Here is a 17,939-nt window from a genome sequence, read left to right as displayed (position 1 = left end):
GGTTTCAAACTCCTCCACTCTTAACTCAGTGTAAGATTTGGGGGAGTCATTTGTGCAATATAAAGATATTCCATTCATAGCCTAATTAAACAATGGCTGCCATTAACTGACTTCCTCCGAGCTGAGCACTGTGCTAAGAGCTCATTATTGGCCTCTCATTTCCTCTTCACACTGCTCTGAGGAAGGTATTTTCCTTATTCCCACTTTACTCACCAAGCTAGGAAGAGGAGGAGCCAGGAGGCAAACCCAACTCCCTCACTCCTGAGAGCCATGGGGCCCCCATTGCCTCTCTAGGGCCTGCTGCATTCAGGGATCTTATTCAGTTAGCATCATAGCCCAATGGAGGAGGTGTTCTCTCTCCTTTTCACAGGGGAAAAGAGCCTCAGAGAGCACATGCCTTGCCATAGGTCGTACGGCTGGCTGCGGCAGAGCTGAGATTCAACACCCCCAAAGCCCCACGCTGCCTCCTCTCCTTATATACTGCCCCCCTTCTACAGCAGAGAGATGGCAGAAGTAGGAAAAATGAAAGCAACAGACACTGTTAGGTTTGCTCTTCCTGTCTAGACAGGGTATGGGCCTGGGATCTTAGGTCCTCCTGACCATAGTTTGAGTTCTGTTGGTCCAAAGAATATGTGGTTTCCACCCTGGTTCCCTTTCAGTGGAAGAGCTTTTCCTTTAAGCCATGGGTGCCAGAGGTATGGACCTTGCAGCTCCTGAGTGAATATGGTAAGTGAGCCTAGGAATGGCCAGGAGCGCTGGGATGGCCCAGAGTGAGTGACTGGTGGTTAAGAAACCATGTAGTAGGATGGACTGGTCCCTCTGCAGTGCTCTGACCCAGTGCTGGGCATTAAGCAGCAAAGATAAAGCAGATCTAGTCCTTTCTTTCAGAGAGGAAAGTAGGGGATAAAAGATACGTAAATTACATCTATATCACGATATAGCATAATAGGGGCCACAAGGGAAATAGGAATCAGGCACAGAAGGGCCCGGGGGGATGAGAAAATTTGGGAGACAGGTAATAGAGGCTTCCTGAAGGTGGCACATTCCAAGATTGTTTGTTTGTTTGTTTGTTTAGAGAGGGAGCACACATCTGAGCATGTGTGTGCGAGATTGTACACAAGTGGGTGGGGAAGGAGCAGAGAAGAGGGAGAGAGAGAATTTTAAGCAGGCTACATACGCAGCACGGAGCCTGATGTGGTGCTCAGTCTCACTACCCTGAGATCCTGACCTGAGCCGAAATCAAGTCGGATGCTTAACCGACCGAGCCACCCAGGGGTCCCCCCCTCAAGATGCTTTTTAAATGATCAGTGAAGTGGTCTCAGGGAACCAAAGGAATGTGAGCAAGTTATTTTTTGTCTCTGAGCTTAGTCTCCCATCTTGGAAGGAGGAGTATGAGCCCTGTAGTTAGGATAGCTGTAGCAAATAAATGAGATGGTTACGTTCCTCAGATGCTTGGGACACTGCTCACACATTGTCAGTGTTCAATAAAAGGTACCTGCATTTGTTTTTCATAAAATTATTGTTAGTAGTTACAGCCAGAGTTAGAGGACAGTTTGTTCCTTAACAGTCCTCAGCCTACATGAAAAGGCCCTCTTCGTTTGCAAATTGGTTTGTGGCAGGGTTGAGAGTGTTCTACAATGATGTTCCAGCACGCGGCTCTAGACCCATTAAAGATTCCAAAGATATAGTAATGGAGAGGGAATGTGGTCTGTAAGGTATTTGTGTTTCAGTGGAACGCACAGATAGGATTCTAAAAGGCTATGTGAACTATCAAATCCTTGAGAGAAGAAATCACATTCTGTGCTTCTCTGTGTCCCCTGCATTCAGCACAGGTCCAGGTACTTTTAGGGTACCAGCATATCCACAGTTGACCTCACAATTTCCCCTTTTGTCAGAGCGGCCTGTTTACAGCATCTGACAAATTCTGCTGCTTAAACTATTTGTCAAATCCTCTTCCCCATCTCTCCCTACACCACCTAATCCAAGCTCTTATTTCTCTCCTGCACTATTATCAGCAGCCTCCGAACTTGGTCTTCAGAATCCAGCCCTTCCTCCTCTTGCACCAGAGCGACCTTTCCAAAAATAAATCTAACTATATTTCCCTCTTAAAACCACTCCATCAATGAATATAATTAAAATAAAAAAACAAAACAAAACTTTGAAAGATAAAATATCCTCCCCGAACTTCCCAGTGCCTATAGCTTAGAGGCAAATTCCTTTTGTTGGCTTTGAAATCAGACAGACGTGTGTTTAAATCCTGGCTTCTTCACTTACTAGCCGTGTGATCTCGGTCAAAATTCCTTAAGCTCTCTGAGCCTTCGTTTCCTCATAGGTTGTTGTGGGAATTGAATGTAATGTATATAATATATGTAAAACATATATCCTATGTGTATGATAGATGGTAGTGGTAATGATTTATGGGTGCAAATGATGATGATCATGGCATTCAGGGTCCTCCTTCAGGTTCTGACCCTCCTGTGTTTTCCCATAGCTTTAACTCACTCCCCTCCCAGCTCCAAACCCTTTATTATAGGTATTTGGAACTGTTAACTAGTTCTCCAAACCTCACAAGTTATTTTATAACTTCAAACTTTGCATACAGAGTTTCTTCTCCCCCCGCCCCCCCGAATATTCCATCTCACCTGTCAGTCTCTTACTCATTCTTCAAGACTAAATGTGAGGCTATAAAAACCTTCCCCGGGGCACCTGGCTGGCTCAGTCAGTAGAGCATGCGACTCTTAATCTCAGGGTCGTGAGTTCAAGCCTCAGGGTGGGTGTGGAGCCTACTTAAAAAAAAAAAAAAAAAGTAAATAAATAAATAGTAAAAACCTTCCCTGACCTCTCCAAGTAATTTGACTGTATCTTTCTCTATATCTTCAGAGCTCCTTGTATTGATTGTGTTAATTATACTTGTCACCCAGCCATATCATTTATTACACATTTCTGGCTTTACCTTTTAAAATTGTCCGTTCTGTGAGGGCAGGAATTAAGTTTTATTCATCTTTGTTTCACAGAGATGTAGCAGCGACTGAATAGATAGATGGAAGGGTGGATGGGACATATGGATTGGGTTATTTTGGTAGATGAAATCTTGCAAAACATGGCACCCATGCTTGAAATTTTATTAAAAGAGCCTTTGTTCTGCTTCTAGCCATGATGGAATAATTGGAACTGGCTTTATCCTCCCACCATTAACAACTAGAACTCTGGACAGATATAAAAACAACAGTTTTCACATGTTGGACAACAGGCAATTCAGGACATTGAACGGAAACAAGTGAAGGGAGGCCTACCATCTCCCCTGGCTTTTTGCGTTGAGACATTTCTGGACCGTGGTGCCACGAGGCGGGGGGTCCCCAGCAAAGCACAACAGTCTTGCTGAGTTGAAGGGTCAGAGATCTGAGGGAGAGGTGGTTTACATTTGTGGGTCAGAGTACCAGACTGGAAGCCACTCATCAAAAGAGCTCCAGAAATTGAAATCAGGTCCTCTTGGCTAATGTGCTGAAGACTGGGCCTGCCCATGTGTAGGGTGGAGCTCACACAGAGTAGCAGACATTCAAATTCTGACCAACCAGAGTAAGGAGATCTTGTTGATCACTCGGAGCAATTGTTGGGAGACCACAGGAGGCCATGCCTTGGTAGTACTCTGAGTTGGCTCTAGAGTAAAGATAATTTTAGCCTTGCCCTCACAAAACTTAACAGCAAGCTTTGAGGAGCTTAAGAGAGGGCTTCGGGAATGCTGGCAACATGCTGGGGGGGTGTTGTTGTTGTTTAATACCAGTTACTGGTATTGGGCAAGAATTCATCAAGATAAACACCAATGTTATGTGTACTTTATGTTTGTAAACTTCAGTGAAAGTTTTAAGCAAAACTATTTCTTTAAAAAGAAAAGGCCTGGTATGCAAGAAATTCAACTTTCTGTCAAAATAAACTTCAACCCTCTTTAAAAGAAGACAAATAGAGGTGCCTGGCTGACTCAGTCAGTGGAGCATGTGACTCTTAATATCGGGGTTGTGAGTTTGAGCCCCACACTGGGTGTAGAAATCACTTTAAAAAATTAAAAATCTTAAAAAATAAAAAAGACAATAAAATCCACACCCAACAGTATAACATTCACAGTATCTGCCATCCTATTGTAAAGGTACAAGAAACGTTGAGAATTAGAAAAATGTAACCCATAGCCAAGAGAAAAACTAGTTAATAGAAACAAGCTTGGAAATGACAGATATGGTGGAATTAGCAAAGACCTTAAGATATAAAGATTATAAATATGCTCATGAATTTAGAGGAAGACCTGAACTAAATGAGAAGAGAAACAGAAAATATAAAAAGACTGAAAAGGAACATGTAGACGTGGAAAATATCATACCTGGAATGAGTATTTCACTAAGGTTTAAGTGGATATTAGACACCGCCACATAAAAGATGAGGGAACTTGAAAAACATAGCAATGAAAATTAGCCAGTATGAAGCAGAGAAAGAGAAAAGACAGGAAAAGGTTAATGGAACCTCAAGGACCCATAGCACAATATCAAGAGGACTAAAACACTTATCATCCTAGAAGGAGAAGAAAGTAGGGAAAGACAAAAAATTATTTAAAGATTATAACTTTTTTTTTTTTTTTTTTTTTACTTTTGATGAAAATTGTAAAGTCAGAGTCCTGAGAAGCTCAACAAACCACAAGCATAGTAGATCCAAACAAAACCACACAAAAGCCCAAAATGATAATTACTCAAAACCAGTGATAAATAGAAAGGCTTAAAATTAGCTGGAGAAAAAAGACACATTATATAAAAGAAAGAAGTAATGACGGAAGACTAATTATAAGAAGCTGCGTAAGCCAGGAGATAATGGAATGACATTTTAAAAGTAATGAAGGAACATTTTTGTCAACCTATAAATCTATGTCCTTCAATAGGATGAAAATATCCTTCAAGAAGGAAGGCAAAATTAAGACCTATTCAGAGAAAAAAAGTGAGAGAAAATCATTGTCAGTAGACACTACAAGAAATGTTAAAGGAAGTTCTTCAGAAGAAAAATGGGAGGGAAGAGTGCCAGCAATAGTTAGTATGTAGGTAAATATAACAGACTTCTGTTCTCATTTTTAGTTTCTACAAAAGACAACTGAGTAAAGTAAAAATAATACCAATGTATTATGTGTTGTAACATGGGTAGAAGTAAAATATACGGCAACAGTAGCACAGAGGACAGGGTGGGGATGGAGAAAGGAAGTACACTGTTTAAAGATTCTTAAATTCTATGTAAACTGATATAACATTATTTGAAGGTAGACTATTAAGTTAAAGATGTATACTGTAACTCTTAGAGGGGCCACTAAGGGGGAAAAAAACACGTAGCTAATAAGCCAACATTAAAAATCCAAAATATTTGGGGGGGGAGGGGGGAGGATAAAGGAACCAAACAAAGATGGAACAAATGGGTAAATCTATCATCCTGCTAACTTTCCTAACTATATTGATTATTACATTAAACGTATATTGTCTAAATACTCTTAATTAAAGGAGAGTAATAAATTACATAAATAATCAGGACCCAGTTGTATGCTGTCCACAAGAATTTCATTTTAAAGAGTCAGGTAGATGAAAAGTAAAAGGATGGAAAAGATACACAGTGCAAATGCCAACCAAAGAGAGAGTGGATGGGGGACGAGAGGCAAATCTTCCTCATAGAGGAATTCCAAATAATATCTGTAGATACTCGCCTCTCTAGGAGAAGGAGCTTAATCCTGCTCACCCCTCTCCTGCAACGCACACACACACACACACACACACACACAAGCGTGGGCTGGACTTAGTGACTCATTTCCAAGAAACGGAGTAGGGAAAGGGAAAAAGTGTAACTTGAGCGGACAAATGTCAAACACTACTTCAAGCGATTAACATCACCGGTGATGTCGTGTGGATATCACGTGACCTTGATACGATGAGGATACATGACCCCTCTGGTATTCTTTCCAAAAACCCAGTCAAATAATGACAAAAACTTCTGTTAAACTCAAATTGAGGGACATTCTATAACATACCTGCTGAGTACTTTTCAAAACTGTCAGGGTCCTAAAAAAAAAAAAAAAACATAGGAAAGACTGAGGCACAAGCTGAACACAAGGTGGAATTCTGGACTGGATACTGGGATAGGAAAAGGACATTAATGGAAAAATCAGTGAAATCACAATAATGTTTGGAATTGAGTTAATAATGTGCCAGCATTGGCTTCTCAGTTTTGACAAATGTACTGTGATAATATAAGACCTACTCGGTGAAACTGAAACCAGAGTGTGGAGTATATGGGCACTCTCTGTAGTATCTTTGCAACTTTTCTGGAAGTCTAAAACTATTCCAAAATAAATAGGATATTTTTTAAAAGGGAAAGAGAAAAGCAAGTAAGGGAATGATTATAAAGAACTTGATGCCTATAACTTTTGATAAATTAGGTAAAATAAACATTCTTAGAAATACACAAATTACAGAAAGTTACACGATAAGAAAAATAGCACTATTAAGTAAATTTGAATTTGTAATTAAAACTCCCACAGAGAAAATTCCAGTTCCAGATAGTTTCATTAATTCTATCATGCACTTAAGAACAGATAGCATCTTACGCTAACTTTTTGAGAAAATAAAGGGGGGGAGAAAAAAGAAAATAAAGGGGAAAGGAACACTTCCCTACTTACTTTATGAGGTTAGCATTACTCTGACATGAAAACCAAATGAAGAATTTACAAGAAAAGAAAACTACTGGCCAATATACCTCATAAATATAGATGTAAAAATCTTTAATAAAATATTAACAATACATGGTGACCAAATGAATATAGATTGGCTAAATATTTGAAAATCAATCAATCTAGTTTACCATATCAACAGACTAAAAAAGAAAAACGGTATCAAAACATACCGACAAATTATTTTAGGAAAAACTCAGCACCCATCATGATTAAGAGATCTTCACAAACTAGGTATCCCCGTTGTGATCAAGAGCATCTGGAAAAAACCTACAGCTAACATCTTACTTAATGGTGAAAGAATAGAATGCTCTTCCTCTCAGAATGAGAACCAAAAAAAGGATATCTGCTCTTCCCATTTCTGTCCGGCATTGACTGGTCTTTCTAACCAGTTCGCTAAGACAAGGAAAAGAAAAACCCTAAATATTAGAAAGGAGGAAGTAAAACTGTCTTCATTCAGACATGATCCATGTATATGGGAAATCCTAAGGAGTCTCATAAATGAGTTTAGCAAGCATGCAGGATAAGGTCAGTATATAAGACAAATATATTTCTATATACTAGTAATAAGCAGTTGGAAAATGAAAAATTTAAAGTGCCACTAAAAATAGCATACAAAACACAAAATATTTAGGAATAAATTTAACAAAATATATGTAAAATTTGTATACCAAAAGCTATAAAATATTTCTGAGAAAAAATTTAAAAGACCTAAACAAATGGAGAGATATTCCATGTTTTGGATTGGAAGACTCAACATTTTAAAGATGTTAATTTTCCCTGAATTGATCTATAGATTCAATATATTCCCAACCCAAATTCCAGATGGCTTAAAAAGAAAAAAAAAAACAACTTGACAAGCTAATTCTGAAATGTATATGAATATGCGACAGATCTGGAATAGCCGAAACACTGTTGAAAAAGAACAAAGTTGTAGGACTTACATTACCTACTTTCAAGACTTACTATGCAGTTATAATAAATGTAGCTTGTACAGATATATAGTTCAATAGAACACAACAAATATTTCAGAATTAGACCCACATGTAAATGGCCAGTGGATCTCCAACAAATACGCTAAAGTAATTCAGTAGAGAAATGATAGGGTTTTTTTTTTTTTTTCAACAGATGCTACCACAACAAAGTGAATCTCGACTTTTACCTCATGTAAATATTAGCTCAAAATGGATTATGGACTGAAACCCAGAAGCAGAAACTATAAGTAGAAGAAAATAGAGAAGAAAATCTTCATGAACTTGGGATAGGCAAAGATTTCTCAGATAAGACACAAAAAGCACACATCATAAAAGAAGAAAAAGTGATCAGTTAAACCTCATAAAAATAAAAGCTTATCTTTTTCAAAAGGCACCATTGAAAAAATGAAGAAGCAAGCCATAGACTGAAATATTCTCCATACGTATATATGAAAAAGGGTTTTTTCCCAGAATATACAAAGAACCCTCAAACTCAATAATAAGGAGACAGTCCAATTAAAAAGTAGCGAAAGATTGAAGAGACACTTAGCAGTAAAAGATATTCAAATGGCCAGTGCACACAATCCTTGAAGGAGCAGATTAGTAACACAATGAGCATACCGCCATATACCCACTGGTATGACCAAAATAAAATGACTGCATTTCTTATAAATGTGTATCTTAAACCTATGTTTACTCTCTGACAAAGTATTTCACTCCTGGGTATTCACCCAAGAAAATTAAAACTTACGCGCACACAAATACATGTATGTAAATGTCTTTAAGCAGCTTTTTTCATAATCACCAAAAACTGGAAATAACCCAAGTGTCCTTCAACTGGTGAATGTATAAACAAAGGAATACTACTCAGCAATAGAACGAAACAATTGATCTGTTCAACAACATGGGTGAATCTGAACTATCTCACACTGAGCAAAAGAAGCCAGACATAAGAGAATATACTATATGATTTCATTTATGTAAGATTCTAGAAGAGAGAAAGCTGTTCTGTGGTGGATTAAGGCAGATCAGCAGTTTCCTTGGGCTGGGATGGGGAGGACGGGGACTGACTGACAGGGGCACCAAGGAACATTTTGGGGTGAAGGAAGCATTCTGTTTCTTGATTGTGGTGGTGGTCACACAGGTGGCATACATTTGTCAAAACTCCTCAAACTGTGTTTTGTATGCATTCTGTCATATATCCGTTATGACTCAAGGTAATTTTTAAAAAGAAGAGGACTTGGAAATGAATTTTAAAAAGGAGTCTCCAATATTGAGTAGCTTTCAGAATAGCACTGTTGATTTTCATGTGATTTATGAACATGGGTAAAGGGGTAACTTTAGACATAGGGTGGTTCTGGCTTTCTACTAGGTACCTAGACAGATGGACAAGGCTAATACTGTTGTATTTTGTTGGGTTCCATGAGACTTACAGATATAACATTTCTTTTTTCTTTTTCTTTTTTTTTTTTTTTTTTGCAGGCTCCCCGTGGAGCAGGGAGCCCGATGTGGGACTCGATCCCAGGACACTGGGATCATGACCTGAGCCGAAGGCAGATGCTTAACGACTGAGCCACCCAGGCGTCCCCAGATACAACATTTCTTACTGACAATATTGTATTGTTCCCCAGCTGTGGATTTTGGAGGAGGAATGTTGCAAGAATAGTCCATTTCTTATTGATCTCCGTGCCTGCTTATAGACTTCATGTTTATCTCAAGGCCACCAGGGTGCAGAGAACAAAAACATAATGTCCCCTCCCTCCACAGCCTTTTAACTAAGCACTCTTCACCTATTTCTTCCCTAAATTTTAAATAACATCTCTTGTTCCTTCAAGAGTATTAAGTGTAGGGGCACCTGGGTGGCTCAGTCGATTAAGCACCCTACTCTTGATTTCAGCTCAGGTCATGATCTCAGGGTCGTGAGATCAAACTTTGCATCAGGCTCCGTGTTGGGCATGGAGCCTGCTTGAGATTCTCTCTCTCTCTCCCTCCCTCTCTGCTTCTACTCCCCCTAAAAAAAAAAATATTATAATAAATAAATAAATAAATAAATAAATAAAATCTTAAAAAAAAAAAAGAGTACCAGGGCACCTGGGTGGCTCAGATGGTTAAGCGTCTGCTTTCGGCTCAGGTCGTGATCCCAGGTTCCTGGGATCGAGCCCCGCATCCGGCTCCCTGCTCTGCGGGGAGCCTGCTTCTCTCTCTCCTGCTCCCTCTGCTTGTGTTCCCTCTCTCGCTGTGTCTCTCTCTGTCAAGTAAATAAATAAAATCTTTATATAAAAAAAATGAGTATTAAATGTAAGCTGCTTAGCCAGTACATAGATTGTAGGGCTTTTAAAAAGCTTGATAAAAGGGAGTTCAAACTCTTCCAGGCTTCCAGTGATGTGGACATACCACATTTTATTACTGGAGAACAAGATTTCCCATGGCTCAGTTAGAGTCCTTTTTAATATTCGTTGGCCTGGAATTTGTAGGCTTTTGTGTATGCACATATATGTGGAAGCCTTTACTGTCCGCTTACTTTTTACTTCATGCTTTCTATAGCCTGAGTGGTGCTCTTTTATAATACACTTTCTTATATGAGGATATATGTAATGGGACATTAAAGTGTATTCTTTTTTGACCGAGTAATTTGACTTTAAGGTTTTTTCTTTCTGGCAAATACTTCTAAATGGACAAAGTCACCTAACCAAATAGCATTGTTTATGTTAATGTTAGCTGAAGTTGGAAGCAACCTTAATATCCAAAATTAAGGGGAGTAATTAAGGTAATCTAACCTATTGCTATTCAGTGGCATGTACCCTACAGTCATTAAAAATGATGGTTATGAAGATTATGGGCAACACAGGAAATGCCAAAGATACAATTTAGTGAAGAAAGCAGAATATTAAGTGATACATCCACCATGAGAATAAGGAAGAAAAACAGCCAGATACCCAGAAGTAAAAGATTTTTAAAATACCTTCCAAATTGCCAACAGTAGTGTATTAAGATAGTAACGTCAAGGGTTAGCATTTTTTCTCCTATTTTCCAAATTTTCCATAATATGACTATTACCAGTTTTATGATGGAAAAATCATCTTTCCTCGTCTCATCTGAAACACTGGAATGTTTTGGCTTTGGGCTTCATGGTTTGTAGGTCTTCAGGTGTCTACCTGTCACCAGTCACTCATCCCTCATGCTTTTAAGTAATTGTCTGTAGGTCTCTGTTCTGTGTTGGCCACTCTCCATGATAGTGTCCACTCCATAACTTGTAAATTTGATGCAGAGAGAGAGAAGGAGCATCGTGATCCAGTGGGGCCTTGCCCTGAGTGTGTGTATATGATTTGTCAACAATCAAGTATTTTATGGGAGTTTATGGGACTTCATTAAAGATGCTGGAGCAGGAGCACTGTGGGACATCAGAAGAGACCTCAGCAATAAACCGCAGCTCCAAGCTTTGGAATGCAGTAAATGTTTAAGAGACTTCCTTCCTTTCATTACTGAATTTTACTTTACTTTTATACCAGTAAAGAGTTGTGTTTTATTGGTTGAAGTTTCTTGATTCCGTTTCCCCAGGTCTGTTTAAAAGCTACATTTTATCTTTGAGGATGTTTGGCTCGTGGTGGAGGAAATGCTGCCAGCGAATTCAATTAACTGGCAGAGCTCACAGATACTGTACACGGATTTCTTTTTTTCTTCTTTTTCACAACTGCTACGTAAACACAGCTGGGTTTAATATTTGTCGTAACAAAGATTTAACTTGAATCATTTCACTCCGGGTAATTAATGCTTGGAATCTCGGCTACTTTTTCGTTCGTCCGCTTGTAATCCTCTGCATTTCTTTACTCTGGCTATCTAGATAATGATGTGTGCTCCTCTAGGTCTTTGCCCTGCCTTAAAACTGCTTAATATTTGGCCGTTCCCACTAGAGAGCAGATGCTTTTCTTTGCAAGAATTGAATTTCTGTCAGCTCTTTTATGCATCATGTGTTTGGAACTGTAAGTGGATCAAGTTGTTCATCACAGCAGGGACACTGTGAAACACATCTATTATACACACTTCCCACCCCCCCCTTCCTGTTTTTTTCTCCCTCAAGGAGGTAGAGATGCCCAGATCCCATTGGGAGATATCTCACTCTGTGCGGATGTATCCATGTGATCCACCATGGATCCAGCCTGGCTGCATCCCTAAGCATGGAAATCTATATCCATTCAGCCCAGGATTGTTGCTGAGACAAATCCCGCTTTTATCTGTGTAAACACCACGCACTTCATTAACTCCCAAATACACACCGAGTTTGGGTCACTAAATAAACCCACCAGGCTTAGCATAATGAGTGACATTTCAGTAATTGATGCCCTAGAAAATGTTAATTGTGAGTCTATTATTCTTTTTTATGCTACAATAATGGCTAGGGTGGTTTTGGCTTTGGAGTTGAGTTGTGTGGAAGAATAGTCACCATCTATTAGGCTCCTACTATGTGCCAGGCACTGTGCTAGAGGCTTTGAAAGTCTTGACATTTAATCTACATAACAATTCTGAAACAAATGTCTTGGAGGTGGGGGTACTTTCCCCCTTTTTTATGGATGAAGAGAAGAGGTTAAGTAGCTTGCCTAGAGGCCTCCAGCAAATAGCCAGCCTCTGAGGCAGAAGTTGAACCCAGACTAAAAATCAGCGTACTTTTGGGTGTTGTACTTTCATGCTCAGGGTTCGCTAGACATACATTCATCCGTTGGTTGGTTGATAACACTGATCCATTCCACGTGTATATTACGAGCGGCCCCATTCCACGTGAAGTCTCAGGCCAGTTGGCTTTAGCCAACACCTCTCTATCCATCTAAATCTGAGCTGCTGGTGATATTTGGAGTTGTTTATTTAGTTTTGCTTTTTCTATCAGAGCTCGGTGTGAATGTAATCCAACAGCCCCAAGCAACCTACCGCGTTCTTACAGTTTTCATTCTGCGAGTTTCAATCCCTAGATTTAGCTTTGAGCTGATGGCTAAAAATTCCAAATCTGAGTAGTTTAGTTTGTCAACATTGCTTTGAAAAGCCGGAGTCTTGATGATGTTCCTGCTGTGATAAGCTCATCTTTTAGGTCTCAGATAGTGCTGCTGAGGGCAAAAGTGCATTTTGGTGCATTTTTAATAGATATCATTCAATTTGCAGGAGTCATTCTGGGACATTCACATTCTGACTGAAATACCACCGATCTATAGAACTAATTATAGTTAAATAGATAGGTGGCTTTTGCCCATGGAGAAAGTCATTAATCTCTTGATAAACATTTTTAGTTACGGTTAACTTTAGTCTTTCTGCAAATACTTTTCATTAGAACCAGGCATTAGTGTCCTGGTTCATTAGAAATAGACCAACCCCTTTTATTTTTGATTTGCAGTCCATTTTGTTGTTGAAAGATGTTGGCATTAAAAAAAAAAATTGGCGGAGATATGTTGTAAAAAAAAACAAAACAAAACACGTATAACTTCCCTCTTGCAAGTGCGTATCTGTTTTTTTCAAAGGTAACTTACATTTGTATTTTGTGCCTTGTGTTTGCAAGAGAATGGTTCTTGGTTTATTCATGTTGACAACTGAAAAGCCTTAGACCTAATTAAAAGAATTTCCACGAGCACCTTTACTGAACCATTTCATTACGCGGCACTGCACAGATTGCATTGTGAAACATGGTGATAGTTTAAATCTGACCTTTAAACCTAAACTGCCAGAAGTATGGGGGAGAAAACCCTTCTTTGAAAACACTCCCCGGATATATATATATATATATATATATATATATATATATATATATATATGTGTGTGTGTGTGTGTGTGTGTATATGTATGTATGTATATAGGCATACATGTATGCACATATTTGGTTAGAAATAATCCTTTTATTGAATGACCACCTAATAATATAAATAACATTTATTCTGAGCTCAGATCTTGCTTGTAGCCTCCTTGAGCTTGGGCAGAATTTTCAGCTGCATTAATTTTGTGTGTGTTTGTGTGTGTATGTGTGGTGTTTTAAAGCTAAATTGTTTTATAGGGAAAACAAAGACAATTTCACTTCCTCTGAGCAAAAAAAAAAAAAGTGCTTGGAGGAAGAAGAGTATTACAAATAGGCAGAAAAATACAAAAGTTGTTGCTGCTGTGTTTCAGTTTAAAATGCGAGGTACTTGTTTTAAACACATGGGGAGGGGCTGGAGTGCTTTAGTGCGTGCAAGACTCCTCCTGAGCTTTGTTTGGCAGATAGTGGAAATGGGCCTTTTTGTTTTAAAATTGTACTTTTTTATTCCCAAGAATGTCATCCTAAGGACTTGATAGTTTGTTCTTAAGATGCTCAACAAAGCCATTATAGCGTATAGTGAAGTAGCCATTCACATAATGAAAATTGATCCTTTTGTCCAACAAAAGCTGCTTAGATTGTAAGGCTCGCCTCTAACTTTCTGACTTAATGCTCAACCAGTGAGATGTCAGGAGAGACAGAGGGAGCAGAAACCTGGGCCCCTAGGGTCAGAGCCAGCTCCAGCTTGGAGCTCCACATAACTAGCACAGTCCCCACTCCCCCATGGAGAACCAGAATTTTTGAGGGGAAAATGGGATGCAGAAGAAGCAATTAAAGCCAACTGAGGTCAAGGTACAACCATGTTCTCAAGAAAGAAACAGAAAAGCAAGGAATGAAAGGAAGCAATAATGGAGATATATTAAGTTGGGGAAGAAATAAACCAGTATCAAGGACAGATCTAATTTGCTGGTTTTAAGAAATCCTGGCAGCAGTGAGAATCAAAGAAATAGCACAGACCTTGGGGTAAGACGGACTTGGGCTTGACTTTGGCCTCTGCCCTTCGCTGTACTAGCTGTGTGACGTGGAGCTGAGCCTCACTTTCCCTATCTGTAGAGTGGGGATAATCATGCCTGTTTAGCCCAGTTCTGAAATTTTAACACAGCTGGGTATGAAAACACCTGCCATGATGTTTGGTACCTAGTGTGGGGCAGGGGTGGGGGAGGGGTTGTGTGATAAATACTAATTCTTCCTCCTTTCTCCTAATGAATTCCTGGTTTTCCCAGAAACTGTTACTGTGAAAGACAGTGGGGTGGGATTGCCTTCACATATCAAGACTTTTTGCTTCAAATGGGAGGCAAGAACTAAGGCATCGGTAGATACACTGCCATTTTTCGCTGCCAATGTGAAAGTAGCAGAGGGAGTCAGTGTCCGTGTGTCCCTGGAAATGGGAAAACAAGGCAATAGTTTGTTCTCCCCTGTCCAGACCCAGACATTCCCCAGGAGATCTTATAACAAAGCCTTGATATCTAGCTTATTCAGGAAAGGAAGAATCACTGCCTTAGTCCTTACAGGCCATTTTTTAAGGGGGAAAGAAAGTGTGATTCTCTTGCCTCCTCCCAGCTGCTGCTGGGTGTCCTATTGGTCAAAACAACAAATCTTTTAACTTCATTTCGACACTGAGCCGTTAATGCAAGAAGTGGGGCCCCCTGAACAGTCTAACTTGAGTCAGACTGTTAAAAGAACTCTCTACTTGAGGTGTTTTGCCAGCACTGAGGATGGTCCTAGTTCCTGCCTTCCTAGAACATACAGTGTAATAGAAAAGACACATTTACGGGATTGTTGCGACAGGCACCATTACATTTGCTCTGTGTCTCTGAAGGAGAGGTACCAGGAGAGTTTATGACAGGGAACCTTGGTCTATTCTGAGGGGTCAGGCCCAGGAAGTGATTCTGTTTGAGCCGAGACCTGAAGAGTGAGTAGTCATTGTCCAGTATGGTAGCCACTATTCACATGTGGCTGTTTAAATTTTAGTGGATTAAAATGGAATAAAATAAAATAAAACATTCGGTTCCTCAGTCACACAAGGCACATTTCCAGCCCTCACTTGCAGCTGCCACAGCAGACGACACAGGTGATAAATTATGGACGGCACTGGGTTGTGGGCAAGGGGGTGATGGTGCTGGGAGCGCTCCAGAGGAGTAGGCCTACCAAAGGTCTTGGGGTGCGAGAGAGGCCAATGTGACTGGGGCCCAGATAGCGTGGCTGACGCCGTGGAGGGGATGCAGGGCCTCGAATCTGAAAGAAGCTGAGGCCGGTCACTCGGGGCCTTGCAGGCCGGGCTAGGACTTTAGTCTCTTTCGTCCAAGCAGTGGGGAGGCTGCACAAAGATCCTAGCAATCAGAAGGGCACAAAACAGAAAGTGAAAGCATCCCTGCAGGGTCTGTGCTCTTCATGCTTGATCCATGGCTTTTTAGATTTTTAGTTCACATATAAACTTATATAGATATGTGGTTTTTTTAAATGATTCATGCGGTATGTATTGCTCAGCAACTTGCATTTTTGCCCCCGTCTGGCAGTATTTTGTGGACATCTTTTCCTGTCAGGTGGATAGGTAAATAGTGGGCCATCTTTCTCTCCACCTTCCCCCGCACCCGCCACAAGTTGCCACCAAGTAATAAAGAAACCTGTATTTATTGAGCACAAATAGTTTATCTTCATTCTCGTGGGGGGGGGAAGATACGTAAAAACTAGTTATACAAAAAGCTAAATACTAGGATGGTGATACATACCACCTGAGAGTTCCTTTCGAAGTAGTAACGAACTAGTTTGTGGCTGGTCTTGGGGGAGCCTGACTGCAAGCTCTCCTGTGCTGGGTCCTGGTCATCCGCGGCTGTTCCTAGCACCTTTCCAGCATGGGGCCTGCAAAGATTAGGCATCAACGAAAGGAATAAGCTAATGTGCCCTGAGAAAGTGCTCTTTGTTCTGACAGAGGGCATCACAGAAAAAGGCTTTTGGCTTTTTTTTTTTTTTTTTTTGATAGAAGGATTTTGTTCAGGAATGTGGGGGGGGAGGGGTAAACAACATTCCAGGCTTTTAGGGATGGTTTGGAGGCCTCTGAAACTCAGTAGAGGACAACGTTGGAAATGGAGCTTGGACCGAGCCTGGAATATTTTGCTAAGGAATTTGGACTTTATCATGTTAGCACTACGGAGCCCCTGGAAGTTTTGGAGGACTGGAGTCATAGGATGCAACCTCTTGTTTTAGAAAGACAAGTTCATGCAAAAGACGGATGAAAATAGAAGAGCCACCAGTTGAAAGATGGTTGCAGCGACGTGGATGGAACTGGAGGGTATTATGCTGAGCGAAATAAGTCAAACAGAAAGACACGTATCATATGACCTCACTGATAGGAGGAATTCTTAATCGCAGGAAACAAACTTGAGGGTTGCTGGAGTGGGGGGTGGGGTGGGAGGGATGGGGTGACTGGGTGATAGACACTGGGGAGGGTATGTGCTCTGGTAAGCGCTGTGAATTGTGCAAGACTGTTGAATCTCAGATCTGTACCTCTGAAACAAATAATGCAATATATGTTAAGAAAAAAAAAAGAAGAAGAAGAAGGTAGCGGGAGGGGAAGAATGAAGCGGGGGAAATCGGAGGGGTAGACGAACCATGAGAGACGATGGACTCTGAAAACAAACTGAGGGTTCTAGAGGGGAGGGCGGTGGGAGGATGGGTTAGCCTGGTGGTGGGTAGTGAGGAGGGCACGTTCTGCATGGAGCACTGGGTGTTATGCACAAACAATGAATCATGGAACACTTCATCTAAAACTAATGATGTAATGTATGGGGATTAACATAAGAATAAAAAAATTTAAAAAAAAAATGGTTGCAGGAGTCTAAGGACAAGAGGAAACGTGAACGCCGAAGAATGGAGGCAGTTCGCTGCCTCCACCATCCATTTTACATCCATTGTATTTAAAAGTCTCATGCTCTACCGTCTGAGCTAGCCGGGCGCTGGTCATCCATTGTATTTAATCCTCACAACTAACGGATGTTGCAGATATCTCATTTTATAGCAAAGGAAACGGAAGCTCAGAAAGGTTAAGAAAGTAAGGGCCAGGTGTCCAATCCTAGATTTAAGTGATCCAGTCTCTACCCTCTGCTGCCTGAGGAGTGCATGTGGACAGAGAAGCAGGTGAAGTCAAGAGACCTTCAGTGAGGAGGTACAGCAGGAATGTGGGGTAGGGAATACTGCTTTTGTTATTGCACGTGTTACGTTTGCAGTGTTAAGACTGGACTAGGTGTGTCTGCTTTCATGGAGAGGTTTGTTTTCCTTGCAGTTTTGGTTGCATCTAAGTGGTGGCTTTCTGCAGAAGGAGAACGGATGAGTATCAGTTTCTCTTACTACAGGCCCTCCGCCCCCCCCCCCCCCCCCCCCCCCCCCCCCCCCCCCCCCC

At 40.5% G+C, this 17,939-nt stretch overlaps 1 protein-coding gene across 1 annotated transcript in view; it reads left to right on the top strand.

The window, feature by feature from the left end:
• DENND1A (DENN domain containing 1A) overlaps positions 1 to 17,939 on the top strand; it is a 502,559-nt gene that overhangs the window by 325,521 nt on the left and 159,099 nt on the right. The window lies entirely within an intron of this gene.

The sequence above is a fragment of the Neomonachus schauinslandi genome, chromosome 13 (genome assembly GCF_002201575.2).
Source record: "Neomonachus schauinslandi chromosome 13, ASM220157v2, whole genome shotgun sequence".
Classification (NCBI taxonomy): domain Eukaryota; kingdom Metazoa; phylum Chordata; class Mammalia; order Carnivora; family Phocidae; genus Neomonachus; species Neomonachus schauinslandi.
The sequence above is the reverse complement of the archived record's forward strand: the minus strand, read 5'-3'. Positions and strand labels throughout refer to the sequence as shown.